This window comes from Pelophylax lessonae, assembly GCF_965119305.1.
Source record: "Pelophylax lessonae genome assembly, chromosome: 5".
NCBI classification, from domain to species: Eukaryota; Metazoa; Chordata; class Amphibia; order Anura; family Ranidae; genus Pelophylax; species Pelophylax lessonae.
In genome coordinates this window covers 341,346,690-341,364,222 of record NC_138772.1, presented here as the reverse complement: position 1 = coordinate 341,364,222, position 17,533 = coordinate 341,346,690, and the positions used below count along the sequence as shown (strand labels likewise).

Genomic DNA, 17,533 nt, shown 5'->3' with positions numbered 1-17,533 from the left:
ATGGACTGGGTAATGTGTTAGGATCTATACTGGTATGGACTGGGTAATGTGTTAGGAAGGAAAGGATGCTACATTGTTTTATGTAAATGAAAATTATCCCCCTACAGAGGGCTGAATTCAAAGACAGGTGAATAAAGTGTGAAATGTGCTCAGGTCTGACCATAGAAAAAATGGAATATGTAAATCTAAATAAAGTATTAGGTGTAAATAAGTACGATAAAACCTAATTATACCAGATAGTATAATCATACTTATTTACACCTTGCACTTTATTTATATTTCCATATTACATTTTTTCTATGGTCACACCTGAGCACATTTCACACTTTAGAATTGCAGGGAATTGTGATGAGAATTTTAAACTTTAGGCAGAAGTAGTGCAGCTGAATGGGAGAATTATTCCAACTCTGCTACTTTTGGCCTTAAGTTTTCAATTCCCTTTTCAATTTCCTGTAATTCTCTCTTTATGATGTAGACCCTATAATCTGATAAGTAGGCGGAGATTAATTATGTGGAGTGGGCGGAGCTTCGGGGAAGTGGGTGTGGTAAGTAATTGATAGCTGTGCTGCAAAGTGTCTCTGGAAATTTTTTTCAAATGTTGGCAACTATGCACATCCTATGGTTGCCGCATAGCTCCTCTTCTTTCTCTCTGCTCTCTCACTTGCCACATGGAAACCTGTGCTACTTAGCCAAGTAATAACATTACATAAAGAACAAAACTGCTTATTTCCCTTTTCCAAAAAGAAAACTTGCTTCGTTAGAATAAAGTTCCTTAAAGAACGTGCTATTAGTACTCACAGCCTTTAACATATTAAGCTTGCATTAAAACTTTTAATGACCCACATTTGTCATACCCCTGCAGTCTAAACTGTGTCTTAAAATGATATTAATGTCTTTGTTTATAACTGGGTTAGGTGGTTATCCCGCAGTTTGATATTTGTAATGAAGCTGAAACTGTGCATGATTTTTTACTTTTATTACAGGCTGTTCTATGCCACTGCAGATTTGTATTTAGTCATTTTATGTAACCATGTAGATTAGGCATCAATTTTTCTTAAAAGGAAATCTATCATGTGAGAATCATGAAGGCTGCCATTGCTGAACTTTCCTTTTGAGAATGCTAGTTACCTGGCTATTATGCTGAAGATTTCTGTGACTTGACCAGGAACAAGGATGCATATGTAAGTAATACGGACACTTTAGACACTGATTTGCAGCATGCCAGTTCTGAGTCTGTAACCCAAAAATACTTAAAGTGATTGTAAACGATCACCTTGTAAAACAACCCATTCAGTTTAACATAGAAATGAAAAACATTTTTTGTATAGATATAAAAAACTTAATAAATACCTTTCATCCCCCTTTTTTTTTTTTTTATAAGTGATCACATTCCCTCTGTTCTCAGCTGCATAAGAGCTGGGGGGAGGAGAAGCAACAGCACACTGCGCTTCCCAGTGAATTGCTGTGAAGCGGGTACGTGTCAGGACAAATCTGATCATTGGAGGGGAGTACACTAAGTTCCTAGCATAGCTAGTGAACTGACCATGGTGTGCTCTCCTGTTTAGTGTGGTCAGTGTTTAAATGGAAAGCAAGCAGACTGGCAGGAGCACCAGGGATTTCACATAATGGAAGCAATACAAAGAGAACAGGATACCTTCCCATACAAGCACATGGTACAGCAGGCACATATCAGGAAAATGAAGTGTTGGGGTAACAAATGTAAAGCACAGCAAGGCGACTTTTTCTTTAGGAGATCAGCAATGGCAGCCACTTTATTTCCCTTATGATAGTGTCATGTTAGGTGTTTAGGATTTGGAACACTTGCCAGAACTCTTGAGCATCAGGTCCACCTCATTCCACAAAAAAGGAATGAGTAATACTTGTGTTGTCTCTGCATTCTTGCTGGAGCAGAGATCAGTCATTCTAAAAATCAGATGTAATTCTCAGTGTGATCTATGAGCATGGAGATTCATATCATGGCTTTGTCCATGACTACCATAATGCCACAGGTAGGATTTAAAAGAAATTGTATGGTAGTAGTTTATACATCATTTACATACTATTTGACCATTATGATTTCTTATTTCTCTTCACACCTCCTGTTTGAAATCATTTGTAGCACCCTCCTACATAGTTGCTATGTTAAAAGCATTGTTATGCTCCATCTGCTTATCAGGGGAGCCTGATCTATTAGTTTTGCCTGTTGCATGTGTCCATGTGTGATTCACTTGGTCTGAGGGAGTGTCCCCACTGTATCCAATAGGGGAGCCTGTTGGACAGTGGAGGAAACCCAGCCAGTGACACACAGGCTTTTGTGACAGTCCCAGTGGGAGGGCACAACTGCAGTGCATCCTGGGATTGATCATAAAAGCCAAGGGCACATGTGACAGGTCGTCTTTGGCGGGAAGCAGAGTCCCAAGAGGAGGGTGACGGCTGTCTCTCCTCCTGCTGTCTGAGGAAGGTGGTCACAGGCAGTCGGCCCAGTGAGCCAGGTATGAAACTGAGCCTTGAGGGTCCTGGAAAGCTGACGGTGGAGGTGCAGGCAGAGTCAACTGGGAAAACAGTGTCCATGAGTACCAGGGGGCTTGCCAAGGGGTCTGCCCAGGAAGTGGGACCACTCCAGTGAAGTCAGAGGGCAGAAGGTCAGCTCACACAGTTATTAAGATTAAAGATGGTGCCAAGTAGAACCCTGAAGAGTAAGAGTAAAGGGAGTGCCAAGTGGGGCCCTGAAGAGTAATTCACTACATAGTTCGCTTAGCAAATACTTCACTTCAGTGGCAAGGTGAAGCAGTGGCCTTGCCGCACTCAATTCAGCTTGAAGTCCTCCAGTTGGAGTATCCCACTCATCCCTTCTCCCATCCCAAGTTCTAAAATAAAAACAATAAAAGCCAAATCCCCTGGACTGTTTCCTGACTGAGCCAAACACTTAAAGTACTAAGAATTCATAAGTTGTTGCTATGGGTAACCCAGGGGAATCCACTTCAAGCAGCTCCCAAGGGAGTAGTACTACACATGCTTTTACTAACTTCTTTACAGAAATTCATTTGAGGTCCATTTGCACACTCAAATTCTGATTTATGGAAGTAGATTAAAAGTCTGGACCGATTTCTGTTTGTCTATCTGTGTCTTCTGTTACACAAAATATAACTGATTTACAAAATGATTATAATGATTTTATATATTATGCCAAGTGGATACATTAGATATTAGTATAAAGAAATAATGGGTAGTTGCTGATAGTATTACTAAATACTATTTGAATTTTAATCAAATAAAATAATATATGGGCTATTCAGCGACTTTGCACAACTGTGGCTGTTTGCTTAATCCAGAGTTCCGTCAGTTAATCCGTTTCTTCAAAAAGTATTTGCATAGTCTTAAATATCTGGAAATAAGAATGTGTTGCTTGGGCACTAACCCAAGAATGGAATCTGAGGTTTCACTAGTTTAAAATTAGCCTGTAACAATAGAATGCTAAATGACTGCCTGGCTGAGCAAATATAAAACACAGCAGTTTAACACGTATTTCTTTCAGACTTTGGAAGGTGTTATATAAGAAGGCTAATCTACTATGTAGCATTTTACAAAGACATTTTTCTAAAATAAAATCTAGATCATGAAGTCAACTATGAATCTTCTAAGGATCGGATGTCATGCAGAGAAGCTTGACATCTTGAAGGTTATGTTACATATTTTTTAATCTTTTTTGGCTCCTTGATCTCATTTTAATAATACTTTACTTTTATTGGGTGTGGATTTATCTAGCAACTAAAATCTCATTATGATAGCATAAATGACTTGAACAAATGCATAGGGGCCTGCTTGGATGTGGAGACGATGTTGAACAAAGCATAACTAAAACCAAAACTTTCTAAAATTTTGGATTGAGAAACTCATCACTGGAACAAATTTCCTCATTGGAAGATTTGTCCCCTATATCTGTTTTGGTAACAATTCGAAATATTGGATTTTCTCCTACTTTCTTTCCCAGTGACAATTGTCACCAGGCAAAAGGAGAGGGAACATTTTCTTTGTTTCTTTTATGTTTTTAGCAGCTAAAGAACTACTCCATGGAAGGGTTCTCCTGGTTAAATAGGTAATTTGAACTTTTAGACTGTACGCTCTAATGATTCCTCCTATATTGAATTGTATTGTAACTGTACTGTTTGCCCTCATGTTGTAAAGCGCTGCACAAACTGTTGGCGATATATAAATCCTATATAATAATAATACTAACAGTGCTCTCAATTGTCTTTACCATTTGAAAGTGGGACTGGTATTTGTTCATTGTAGCTGAGCTGGAAATGGTTTTAAAAAAGCTATTCAGTCCCTTGCATACTTTATCATTTTGAAACGTTACAACCTAGACTTAAAGCAAAGTTCCACCCTCGGAAAGTTTTTAATAAAAATACCCCCGGGGACAGTCAGGGCTAGTGCATTCCACAATGGATAGCCTCCGAACTGTCCCGGGTCGCACTTACGTTTTAGAAGAAATACTTACCTTGAAAATGTCTTGTCCAGCGCTGCCATCTCAGGTGTGGGCAGCTGAAGCCAGCCCGTCCTCTTCGGCATCCTCTTCTGTGTCCTCTTCGTCCCAGAATGCCCTGCACCGGCCCCGCTCGTCATGTCCGGTGCAGGCACGTCATTCCTGCACAGCTTCTGGGCATGCCCAGAAGCTGTTTAGCAGTGAATACCGTGCCTGCACCGGACATGACGAGCGGGGCCGGTGCAGGCGCATTGATTCCTGGGAGCGATGACGTTCAGCTCCCAGGAATCAATGCGAGCAGGAAGTGACGGTGCAGGCCATGGCCAAAAAGAGAGGAAGAGGAAGTAAGGTGAGTATATTTTCTTCTAAAACAAGGTAAGTAAATAAAAAAAAAAATCGGGGTTGTCCATTTATTTTTCAGGTGACAGAGAGCAAGCAGATGGTGAAAAAATGACTTTTAAGGGTGGAACTCCACTTTAAAATATGTTAAATTAGGATTTTATATTACTGATCTATAAACATATTCAACTATGTATTTAACCCCATTCCCAGTGTTGGGGTAGTTACTCAAAAAATGTAACTAGTTACTAGTTACTTCTGTAAATTGTAACGAGATTTCTTTACTAGTTACTGCATTTGAAAAGTAACTTCACTACTTATTACTTTACTATCCTCTTTCTTAATTGACCGTGTAGAAGAAGATACATGGCACTCTTTCTGCATAGAGTTTATTGTGTAAACACAGGCTTTGGGAAACATGAGAACAAAACCTGAAAAAACAGAATAAAACATAAAGTGCAACAAAAAGTCATAAACTTCATCCCTCTCTATTCTTCGAAATAACGATTGTATCGCACGGCTTGGGTAACGCAGGAAAGCGTGTTCCTATAGCCTAGTAAAGTAGTGTAGTTACCTCCTATAGCCTAGTAAAGTAATGTAGTTACCAATATTAGTATTGTAACTAGTTACGTTACTTCGTTACCAAAAAAAGTAATGTAGTTACTGTAATCCGTTACTTTGTAACTCGTTACCCCCAACACTGCCCATTCCTATAGGATCTGATGCAGGCATTTGTCTTCAGAAGTTTGAATGGAGACTATCTGTGTCCAATTAGAGTCACATGATTTTAAATTTCTGTGTTTGTTAGAGAACATATACTGTAATACCAAAAGTATTGGGACACCTGCCTTTACACGCACATGAACTTTATTGGCATCCCAGGCTCAAGCTGGATGCACAATACACAATTTTCTTTAGCTTTTTTCATTTAGATTTACCAAAACCATATGATATGAGGTCCAATCTAAACACTTTCAATTTGTATGCAATCAGGCAGGGCCCTGCACTACATAGTTGAAGGTAAATCTAAAGGAAATCTAACAACAAAAGTTGTGCAGTGTGTATCCAGCTTTAGTCCGTAGGGTTCAATATTGAGTTGGCCCACCCAGATATAACAGCTTCAACTTTTCTAGGAAGGCTGTCCACAAGGTTTAGGAGTGTGTCTATAGGAATGTTTGACCATTATTCCAGAAGCGCATTTCTGAGGTCAGGCACTGATGTTGGAAAGTAGGCCTGGCTCGCAGTCTGTGCTCTTATTCATCCCAAATGTGTTCTATTGGATTGAGGTCAGGACTCTGTGCAGGCCAGTCAAGTTCCTCCACTCCAAACTCACTCATCCATGTCTTTATGGATCTTGCTTTGTGCACTGGCCCAAATCATTTAGTGGAGGGGGGATTATGGTGTGGGGTTGTTTTTCAGGGGTTGGACTTGGCCCCTTAGTTCCAGTGAATGGAACTCTTAAGGCGTCAGCATACCAAGACAATTCGAACAATTTCATGCTCCCAACATCGTGGGAACAGGTTGGGGTTGGCCCTTTCTGTTTCAACATGACTGCGCACCAGTATACAAGGAAAGGTCTTTAACCCACTTTAACTTCTGTATTACAAAAAAAATATATATTTTTTTTCATTCAGTATTAAATATGTTTTGTAAATCCCATAGAAAGTCTCAAAAATAATCTCTATAGGTCAGAAAAAATGAAACCATCTCTTTTTTAAAAGATGAATAATAAGTCCACATTTGCTAACTCGTGTTGGCCCATTTACCACACAGATTGAGTTTATGGTTTATGGATATTTATGAGAAGTAAAATAAAAAAAAAAAAAAAAAAATATATATATATATATATATATATATATATATATATATATATATATATATATATATTTTTTTTTTATTGAAACAGACCTACATCATATTAATTTATTTTTCTTTCGCTACCTTCCATCCAAAACATTGTGTTGGCACTTGGCTGTTGACTTTTTAGGTATTTTTACACACATATATATATTTAAATACCAGTCTGAGGATTTTTTTTTTAAGTACTTGGTAGGTCAGATGTTTAGCTTGGTCTATTTAGAATTGATAGTTTTAAGTTCTGTCTATCTCAGCTAAACATTCCCTTGGCTTTAATAGTAAGTTAATCAGACCGCAAACTGATGAAACATCTGAAAATGTATTGGGCAGTCTTACATTATAAATCAAAGCAGCATGTGCATTTGGTTTTCTTTGATCTTTTCTTACTATACGAAACCTTTATTCAGAGCTGGCTTTAAAAAAAAAATACTCCATGTGATGAATCAGTGGAATGCTGAATGAAACAATAAAGCACCACAATTGCTGATTATAAAGCCACTAGTAAAAACAAAGCATTTACAGGGCTTGTAGTAGTTACTTCTAAAGTTTCCATTATGCAAACACATATTTTATGGAAAAGGAAAGTACTTCCAAGACTCCTACACATTGTGTATTTTTAAAATGTTCCTATGCATAGCTCACAGCATATATTTTCCTGCATGCAGGGTAAATAAAGCAACTTCAAAGAGCATAAACAGCATAAAACATACAGATTTCATTCCTTCTAGATAAAACTGCAGTGATATGCAATCTTATAAGACCTTTATAGATCTAAGTGTCTAATAATGTTACATGATTTCTCTATTTAAATTAGATGTAAAACCTAACTGGATACAATTTAGTTTTCTAAAGCATGGTGTATCATAAACAACTGCCATGTTTTTTTTTTGTTTCCCACAAAATACTTTTTTCAACTTTTTAAAATCCTTTTTTAGTATCCCTGCTTTGCTGATCTCCACCAGTTCCTTTCAGCAACTTCCTGTCTGCATTAATCATGCAATGTGTGTCTGTACGATCACTTGAAATCTCCAGCAGGGGCGCATACTGACAGTGTAAGAAACAGTTGTCACCCTATAACAGGAAGTGCCAGAACCAGGAGGTTAGCCTGTAGCAAAAACTGCATATTTAATAACATTGAAAACAACTTTTGAAAATTACCACAATAAAGCGTATACCAGAGTAGTGATTGGGTTTAGATCTAATTTAATGCACACGCATTTAAACTTATTCAGGAATTGAACTCACTGTTTATTTAATTTATTTATTGTTGGTAGACAAGACAGTAATGGAGACAGTAAGTCTGCGTTCACACTGGGGGCGGCTTCAAAGTCTCCCGACTCTGAAGCCGCCTGTGCAGCGCGACTTCAGCGGGGCTTGCAAACGACTTCTCTAATAGAAGTCAATGCAAGTCATCCCCAAAGTAGTGCAGGAACCTTTTTTCTAAGTCGGAGCGACTTGAGTTGCTCCTATTAGAACGATTCCATTGCACTGAATGGAGCATGACTTGTCAGGCGGATAAGTCGCCTGACATGTTGCCCCAGTGTGAACTCAGGCTAAGGGCTTATGCAGACACACCTCAAAAACACCTGCTATGCCTAAAGAAATGAGATACATTGCAAAGCAGGTTAAACACAGCCTCAAAACTATAATTTAACGTGTGTTTCAAACACATTGTAAATACAGAAAAGCAATGGCCATGTGCACAGGCCCTTAGTATTTGCACAATGTATGTGAGAAGATGTGGCCATGACATGTCATTCTGTCAGCATTCAAATTCACTAGTTCAATATCCAGGTGGATATTCACAATCAGTTTCACTTGCTAGTGTTTGGAAAACTAGGCTGTTTTAGATGTTGCCCATGTGTTCAATACAGACAGTCCCCGGGTTACTAACAAGGTTCTGTAGGTTAGTTCTTAAGTTGAATTTGTATGTAAGTTGGAACAGTTTACATACAGTAGTTACATAGTCGATAAGGCTGAAAAAAGGCACCAGTCCATCCAGTTTAAACTGTGTAGGTGTGTGTATCTGTGTGTTTTTATCAATCGTAAATTGTACATCCCTGTATGTTGTGATCGTTAAGATGCCCATCTAATCGTTTTTGAAACTATCGACACTCCCTGCTAATACCACTGCTTGTGTAAGAGAATTTCACATCCTTACCGCTCTAACAGTAAAGAACCCTCTACACAGCTTAAGGTTAAACCGCTTCTCTTCCAATTTTAGTGAATGGCCGCATGTCTTTTTAAACTCCTTTTCACTGACTTTTTTTCCCTATGCTAAGGTCACCAGTAAGATATTTCTATATAGATATCATATCTCCTCTCAAGTGTCTCTTGTCCAGAGAGAATACATTTAATGCTTGTAGTCTTTCCCCATAGCTGAGACCCTCTAGTCCCTTTATTAGCTTTGTTGCCCTTTTCTGAACTCTTTCCAGTTCCAGCATATCCTTCTTGAGAACTGGGTCCCAGAATTGGACGGCATACTCCAGATGCAGCCAGACCGGAGTCTTGTAGAATTATCGTTTTATCTCTGGAGTAAGTCCCCTTTTTAATGCATGCTAATATTCTGTTGGCTTTGCTTGCAGGAGCTTGGCATTGAATGCCATTGGTGAGCCTGTTATCTACTAGGATCCCTAGGTCTTTTTCTATCCTGGATTCCCCCAGAGGTTCTCCCCCTAGCAAGTAACTTGCTTTAGTATTTTTAGCAGCCAAATACATTACCTTACATTTTTCAACATTAAACTTTGGTTGCCTTGTAGTTGCCCATCACATTATTTTATTTAGGTCTTTTTGTAAGGTTTCAACAACCTGCACAGAAGTTATTGCCCTTCTTAGCTTTGTATCATCAGCAAACACTGAGATTAAACTATTTATATCAAACTCTATATCATTTATGAATACATTAAACAGAATTAGTACTGGGACAGATCCTTGAGGAACCCCTCTTACCACACTGGACCATTCCAATTAATTGCTGTTTATCACCAACCTTTGGACCCGCCTCTGTAGCCAGTTTTCAATCCAGGTACATACTCTATGGTCCATTGCAAAATATCTCAGTTTGTAAAGAAAATGTTTAATGGGAACTGTAACAAATGCCTTTGCAAAATCCAGGTACACAATATCCACAGGCCTTCCATTATCTAGATGGCAGCTCATTTCCTTGTAGAATGTTAAAAGATTGGTCTGGCAAGAATGATCCTTCATGAAGCTATGCTGATTACTACTAATGATACTTTTTTTTAATTAGCAAACTCTATATAATCCCTTATCATCCCCTTCAGTAGCTTACAGACTATTGATGTTAGGCTGACTTGCCTAAAGTTTCCAGGGATATATCACAATACTTTTTTAAATATTAATTCCACATTGGCTTTTCTCCATTCAGCTGGTACCATTCCAGTCAGTAAACGGTCTATAAAAATTAAGAACAATGGTCTAGCTAATCACCTGGATGATTTTCTTAAGGACCCCTGGGTGTAAGCCATCTGGTCATGGTGACCTATTTGTGTTAAGTTTTTCAAGTCTATTTCTGATACTGGCTTCTGTTAGCCATGAGGGTACATTCTGTGATGTGTTATTAACACTAGAGTCATGGTTACTATAACCCCTTTTTCCTTCGTGAAAACTGAGGGGAAGAATGCACTTAAAAGCTTTCCCTTTTTCTTTTTTTTTTTTTTTTTTTTTACTCTCTTCTTCTATGTGCCTTTCGTGATCTATTTTAGCTGCCCTGATTGCGTTCTTACATTTCTTATTACATTTCTTGTAGTTTTGAAAAATTTGTTAAGTGTAACTCCAGCCTAAAAAAATATTTTTCGATTTTCTGGTTAGCATAGGGAATGGTTAACACCCCTTTAACATTTGTTTTGCTGTCTGTGCCCCTGTTCAGAAGATTTCACCTCACTTTCTGTCCCTGTGGCAATTGAATTTTCAAAATTTTGGGTTGTTGTGGAAACCAGGGTTGGTGATAAAGCTTCAGTGGAGAAACCTTTTTCTCATGATAACTCTTACAGGAGTGAATTTCCCTTCCTAGTGGTTGATTTCCTTTCACTTCCTGTTATCTCCCTCAATTTTCAAGTATGAGTCGGATGCAAGTTGGATGTTTGTGGGACTGCCTGTAACTGGTGTATGCACCATTACACTAAAACTGGCCATAGATGGCTCAAAATGTGACCGGTTCAGCAAGGACTGGCCAAATTTCAATCCATCTATGGCCATTTCCACTTGATAGAAGTCAACATAACAATCAACTTCTGATGAAGTTGAGTGAGCATAAATGCAGCTCTGAAAAGAAACCAATCAGCTTCCAGGTTTTGTTGTCAAAACTTAATTGAACAAGCTGAAGTTAGAAGCTGATTGGCTACCATCCACAACTGCACCAGTTCTATCAAATCTCCCCCACTGTCAAAATACAGTGACACAGCGGGGAAAATTCCTCTATCAACCCTCCTTGTGTGGATGGAGGAATTAATTTGTGAATGAATAAAAATGGTTAATCTATGGGAAGCCTTACTTTATCTAAAGCCAAAATATTTCCTTTCAGTTTGGATAGAGTAATCGAGAATGGTTAGATTATTTTTGCAATCTGGTTCCAATTTGTAGGTTTTCCTACTCTTATTGTGCTGTAGGGATGACAGGACCTGAGAGCGAATCTCTTTAAAAAAGGTAAATGCCTGCATAAACAGTTGCTCCCAGAACAAATATCCCTAATGGAATATTGCCCTACTAAGCATATTCTGGCAACAATTAAATATTTTTGATTCTTTCTAACTTTCAGCTCCAGTGACAGTGATTACTAGGGCAAATAGTAAAGGTTGTCTCTCCCTAACGGGGATGCAGACTGCAGTAGACATATGACAGGTGTTCTAATCCTTCATCAATCTATCCAAAAATGTAGCGGGAACAAAGGGTACGCCAGACTTAGTGCAGCGTATAAAATGACAATGGGCAACTCATGAGATGGTGAAATAGTAAGAGCATTTTCATATAAAAACATCTGTCCCAAAGCTTCTCCGGACCGTTCCGAGGCCATGGCAGCCTCACATGCAGGCTGTGTTCCCTGTTGTTGCCTGGATGGAAGCAGGATGTGGCCCGACCCTGCCGTAACCAGTGTGGAGCCCAGCGCCATCTTGCGTTCCACGCTGCTTACAGTGGTGTCCGGCCACATACTGCTTCCATCCAGGCAACAACAGGGAACACAGTGTGCATGTGAGGCTGCCACGGCCTCGGGATTGTCTGGAGAATCTTTGGGACAGACGTTTTTATACGAAAATGCTCTTACTATTTCACCACCTCGTGAGTTGCCAATTGTCATTTTAATTAAATCATTGATTTTGTATGCTGCACTTACTCTGGCGCCCCTTTGTTCCTGCTTTTACCCACAGAGTCCACAGCTTCACTCTAAGGGTGCTTCCATCAAATGTGTTCTAAAAACTTTAATGGACTTCCTCCATGGTCTGAGATAACACTCTGTTAGGCTGTTATAATTTTATCTTGTGTGTTTGTCATTCCCAATTTTTTGGATCCCTAATTATCTGATTCATATTATGAAGATTATGTTATATGTTGTATGTTTTATTTGCTTTTAACATATCCCTACTAGTGCCTTATAAACCTTTTTCCGTATCCAAAAAACTTAAAACTTTTTGGGTTAAAGTTGAACTATAGGTAAAACTTTTTTCATATTGATTAGAGTAAGGAAGAGTTATAATTATAACCCATGTAATAATTATTTTTGTCATCTTTGTCCCATTGGGAAGATTTCCCTTCACATCCTGTCCCATAGCAAAACAGGAAGTCAGAGGAAACCCCTGCAAATTAAGGGAATCTCTTGGGGACCCCCAGGTCATCAGAACTAGTGTCCCCATTGGACGATTTCCCCTCTATTACTTTTCTGGAGGCAACTTAAAATATGGGATTTTCTCTTACTTTCAATTTCAATGATAATGGTAAACAAGACAAACAGAGAGGGTGAATCTCCCTAATGGGGGCACAGACAACAATAAAAACCTGACATGGGGTGCTAATCAATCTCTCCTCTATCCAAAACTAAAAAAAAAGTTTTTAGTTATACTTTAAGCTACACATGAATTTGAATACATCTATACATTAGTAATGTAGCTCATTGTTGTACTTCCCATGAAATGATACATTATTCACAGTACATGCTATGAAATACATTCTTGATGTGTAATGTGCAAAATGTAACATAGCAATCAGAAAGGCTTCAGGGTAATTATCTAAGATCTGTTCAGAGAAAATACGAGTGACTTTCTATTCTCTTCATGACATTATTTCTCTTTTTAATAAATATACCGGTGCAGTTTTGTGTATCGATATACAGTTGTAAAAGACAGCAACAGTTCATATGGCGTTTGAAGTGGTGTGATATTGCTCACCACAGTACTATGTGTGTGAATAGTTGGATGTCTAGCTTGGCCAGAGTTGTCCACATCTGATTGCTTGCTGGCACAGAGTGAGTGAACACAATTGTTGAAGTTATTGGGCTCACTCCATTTCCCCGAAAACAGGTGCCCACTGACATAAGTGACACGTTTAGTGGCAGCTGCAGAGTACAGAAAAAACTATGAGCAAGCACAATAGTTGTACTTTCCCTTTCTCTTGCTATAAATATTGAAACATGGCAGCTTCACAAAATATTTCTGTCTCACAATGCTACCATTCTGACATTATCAATATGGTTGTTTGTGCTGATACTATAAAATGTAGTATTTCAATTGCTAATTTAAAAAAAAATATTTTAAAAGAAATTCCTGTCTAAGAAATTGGAACTTTTCTTGGTTATACAATACTTAAAGCAGAACTTTACTCCTAACAGTTTGATAACAATTAGAATAACTTTTTAACAAAAGAACATCTATTCCACGTTAATAATTATGCTACCAAAAAATTATTTGTGCTTTAAATTGCCTCTAGCATTGCTCATGTTTCCTCTTGCTGGAGGCTGCCATTTTGCTGAAGTTCAAAGCATTTGCTTCTTTATTGGAAACTCTCCCCCTCTCTATGGTCTCAAAAACGTCACTTTCTTCAATTAAAACATGTGCATCTCGCACCTTGATTGTATGTCTTGGCTTAGCTAGAGAGGAAGGCCGACAGAAGCTTTACATTGTTGATGTTCACAGGCTGCAAGTTAGGGAGAAAAGAGAGAATATCAGAGAGATGAGATAAAGCTGGCCATAGATGGATAGAATTTGGAAGGAAAATTCTTCGGAACAGTACTGAAAGAAAATTTATAAGAAAATGCTCAGAACATTCTTAAAACATTTGTTTGTCGTTCAAAAGATTTTGTTTTCTTTCATCATTTGATTTTGGAATGAATGGACTTTACTGAACGAAAATCACATACGTTGTTAGAAATTCTTTCTTTAAACCTTCTTTTCCCAAAAATTTTTGTTCAATATTCTACCCATCTATGGTCACTATCCTTATAAGCTTAACTGCTTTGTGTCTCCCTGGCAGCAGAGTTTGTCCTGTCACCTCTCCTGCATTTTTATTCTCCCTCCCAAATTTGTATTCCTTCAGCACAGTCTGTGTCATTCCAGTTGTTTTCTTTTAACCCTTCAGCAACAGTAAATCTTAAAACTGTCTGCTGATCAGCGTCTAGTGGCTCTGATTGTAGGCACAGTGCTGAGAATAGAGAACAACTGAGCATGTGCAGAGGAGGGTGAGGCAGTGCAAGTTTTTAAACAGTATAAGCATTTATTTTTAATATTTTACTTTTGCTAAACCTGCAAAAGGGGCCAACCTAATGTCATCTATTAGGACCTGATTTTTTGACTAAAGTTCCACTTTAAAGAGCCAAAATATGGTATGTCAGATGTTTCAGGGTAATATATATATTTAAAGGGTAGCAATTTAACATACCTCTAAAATACATCATTTAAAGTACGTCAGGCAAAGGCTCAATTTGTGCTTCCAGCAAAGGCTTAAGTTTTTGCACAGGGATCAGACTATCCAATTTAGCCTTGTGGCTGTAATTTTCAGATCTCATTGGTTTCAGCTGGAAATAACTGTCACTTTTTTTAAAACATATCCTGGTGAATCGAGCCTGAAATAGAGGACCCAGTTTAGGTGAAGAATAGGGTGTGAAGTGGTGGGGTGATCATTCTTCTAAGAGAGAGCTCTAAAGCAAGTAATAGTTTTTTTCCTATTAAGGCTCTGTTTGCTCTTGATAGTTTAATGCAGCCCCTGTGCAGTTGATTCTATTGATTTATATTTCCTGGAAAATTCAATAAAATATTGAAACAGAAAAAGGTCACAGGTGCTGTATCATTAACAAAATATTCAGGACAATAAGGCTTCTTGCAACATGGCTGTAAGAGGGCATACAGTGTGCATGCAGTGCAAAAAGACAGTGTAAGGGAGCCACTGGTACAACATAAAGCCTCTTGTTGCACTGAATGGCTGTATGCTGCTATATGTAGAGCAGGCCCTCTGTGTCGGGGGCTATACAACCTTGTAAACACCAGCATAAACCTTTGCAAAAGTGCATTTTTGGTTGTCTTTTTGTGGGTAATTTAAAAAAAAAAAGTAGTCGGTTTGTGGATCCTAATTTTGTCAAATTTTGTAAAATAGTAAATTTATTAAAAAAGATCACTACACCAGAGCTAAAAGAGATATTTGAATAGAAATGGGGGAGAGAAATGGCTCCAAAAGAGTGATATCGCCAATTGCCAGCTTTATATTATGGGGAAATGCATTCATAGGGGAAACACTTACACATTCTTTTTTTTTTTTTTTTTTTTTTGCCTTACATTTTCTAAATATCACAGTAGGAGAGAACTTAACAAGGTACACATTGCATGGAGTCCCTTATAATGCTCCAGAACAATACAGCATTCCCTTATATTATTTATCTAGTTTACAGTCCCGTATTTCCCTCCTTAGTTTCTGCATTTTAAATATTCAGTACAAATTGATGTGCATGGAAGAACCATTTCCCAAAGAGAATTCTACATGCCAAAAGCCTGAAGCATTCTTCCCTGGGTTGGTCATTCACAGGATTTGTTAAGATTCACTGCTCCCTGCTGGTCATAATGAATTTTCAAGTCCATGAAAAATGCCTGAGGACAGTAAAAAAAAAAAGGCGCTTGATGTTTGTAAGGATTGTAATTTCATTGAATTATCGTAGAAAGAGGCTTTTAGCTTCTTCAAATCAATCATGATACTGCTCACCCATAAAAAAAACACTGTGAATAACTGATGATTTACTAGTGTAGCAAACTGTTGTGCAAATATTGGGGTCACTTGAAGAGGACATGTCTATGGGGTTTTGATACATAATCGTCTGTATTATACAAAGTACTGTATGTGATTTGCAAATATTATCAAATTGAACCCCTCAAAGTGTATTTATGTTAGCACACCATTTTAAAGTGGAGTTCCACCCTAAAATTATACTTACCTCCATCTTCTTGCTCCGGGTCACCTGAAAAACAAATGGATAATCGCAATTTTTTTTTTTCTACTGACTGACCTTGTTTAGAAGAAAATATACTTACCTTACTTCCTCTTCCTCCCCTCGGCGGCCACGGCGATTCGTCACTTCCTGGCTTGCAATGATTCCTGGGAGCTGAACGTCATCGCTCCCAGGAATCAATGCGCCTGCACCGGCCTTGACGTCAGTTCCGGTGCAGGCGCCGTCATACCTTGCTAAACAGCTTCTGGGCATGCCCAGAAGCTGTGCAGAGATGACGCTGCAGCGCCGGAAGTGACGGCGGGGCCGGTGTAGTGCATGGTGGGACCGAAGAAGACGGAAGAGGTCGCAGAAGAGGATCGCGCTGGCTTCAAGCTGCCCACACCTGAGATGGCAGCGCTGGACAATACATTTTCAAGGTAAGTATTTCTTCTAAAAGGTAAGTGCAACCCGGGACAGATCAGAGGCTATCCATTGTGGAATGCACTAGCCCTGACTGTCCCGGGGGTATTTTTATTAAAAAAAACTTTCCCAGGGTGGAACTCCGCTTTAAACAGTGGTAAGAGCAGAAGGCATGTCTTGGAAAGAATGTACGCTATGTCCCTCCTTAACCTTAAAGACAGCTGGGAAAGTCTTTTTCAATAATTAATCCTCATAAATAATCATATTAATTGTTTTGCTGCGCAGTATTAATTTTCCTGTTTAACGCTTTTTAACACTCTTTCCAAGTGGAACACGTCTTTTTTCCCAATGATGTAGTATGCTGAAAAACCTTTAATATTCTTTCAAGGGGAACGCTTTTTTTCCCCAATAATGTAGTATGCAGAAAAAGATTTATTTCCAAGGAGAACCCTTCTTTTTTCCCATGATGCAGTAAGCAGAGGAAAAAAAAGTATCTTTCCAATGAGAAACCTTCTTTTTTTTCCCAGTAATGAAGTAAGCAGAGAAGGATTTATTAAATAATATCTCCAAGGGGAACCCATCTTTTTCCCCAATGACATAGTGCACACTTTTGTAATAAAGAGGTCAATCCTATGCCTTGTGAATGTTTCTTTTTAAAATGCATCTGTCATTTAAAATTGAAATAACTGTCATTAATACAACTGCCTCAGTAAAAGTTGGATTGTAATGTACAGTTACTGTCAAAAGTCCTTTTCTTATTTCATATAAAATGTAAAAGGATTTTCTATATTTTCCTGTGTTGGACATATTAAGGCATGAATTTTTATCCTGAGCAGTATTTGACCATTCTTCCCCAAACAGGAATGTGTGGTGCAATTTCGGGACTTTGAGGTATAAAATGTTATCATTTGTAAATAAATGATCATCTGTGCTCATTTGTTGCAATCAAGTTATCAACTTGGTGAGCTGGTAAGGTACCGTAGACATAAGACATTACTAATACCCAGTTTGAT

General features: G+C 38.3%; 1 protein-coding gene across 2 annotated transcripts in view; it reads left to right on the top strand.

Annotated features, from left to right (window-relative positions):
• The window catches only part of ATXN1 (ataxin 1), a 296,018-nt gene that overhangs the window by 199,557 nt on the left and 78,928 nt on the right, over positions 1-17,533 (top strand). The gene's annotated exons all lie outside the window — the stretch shown is intronic.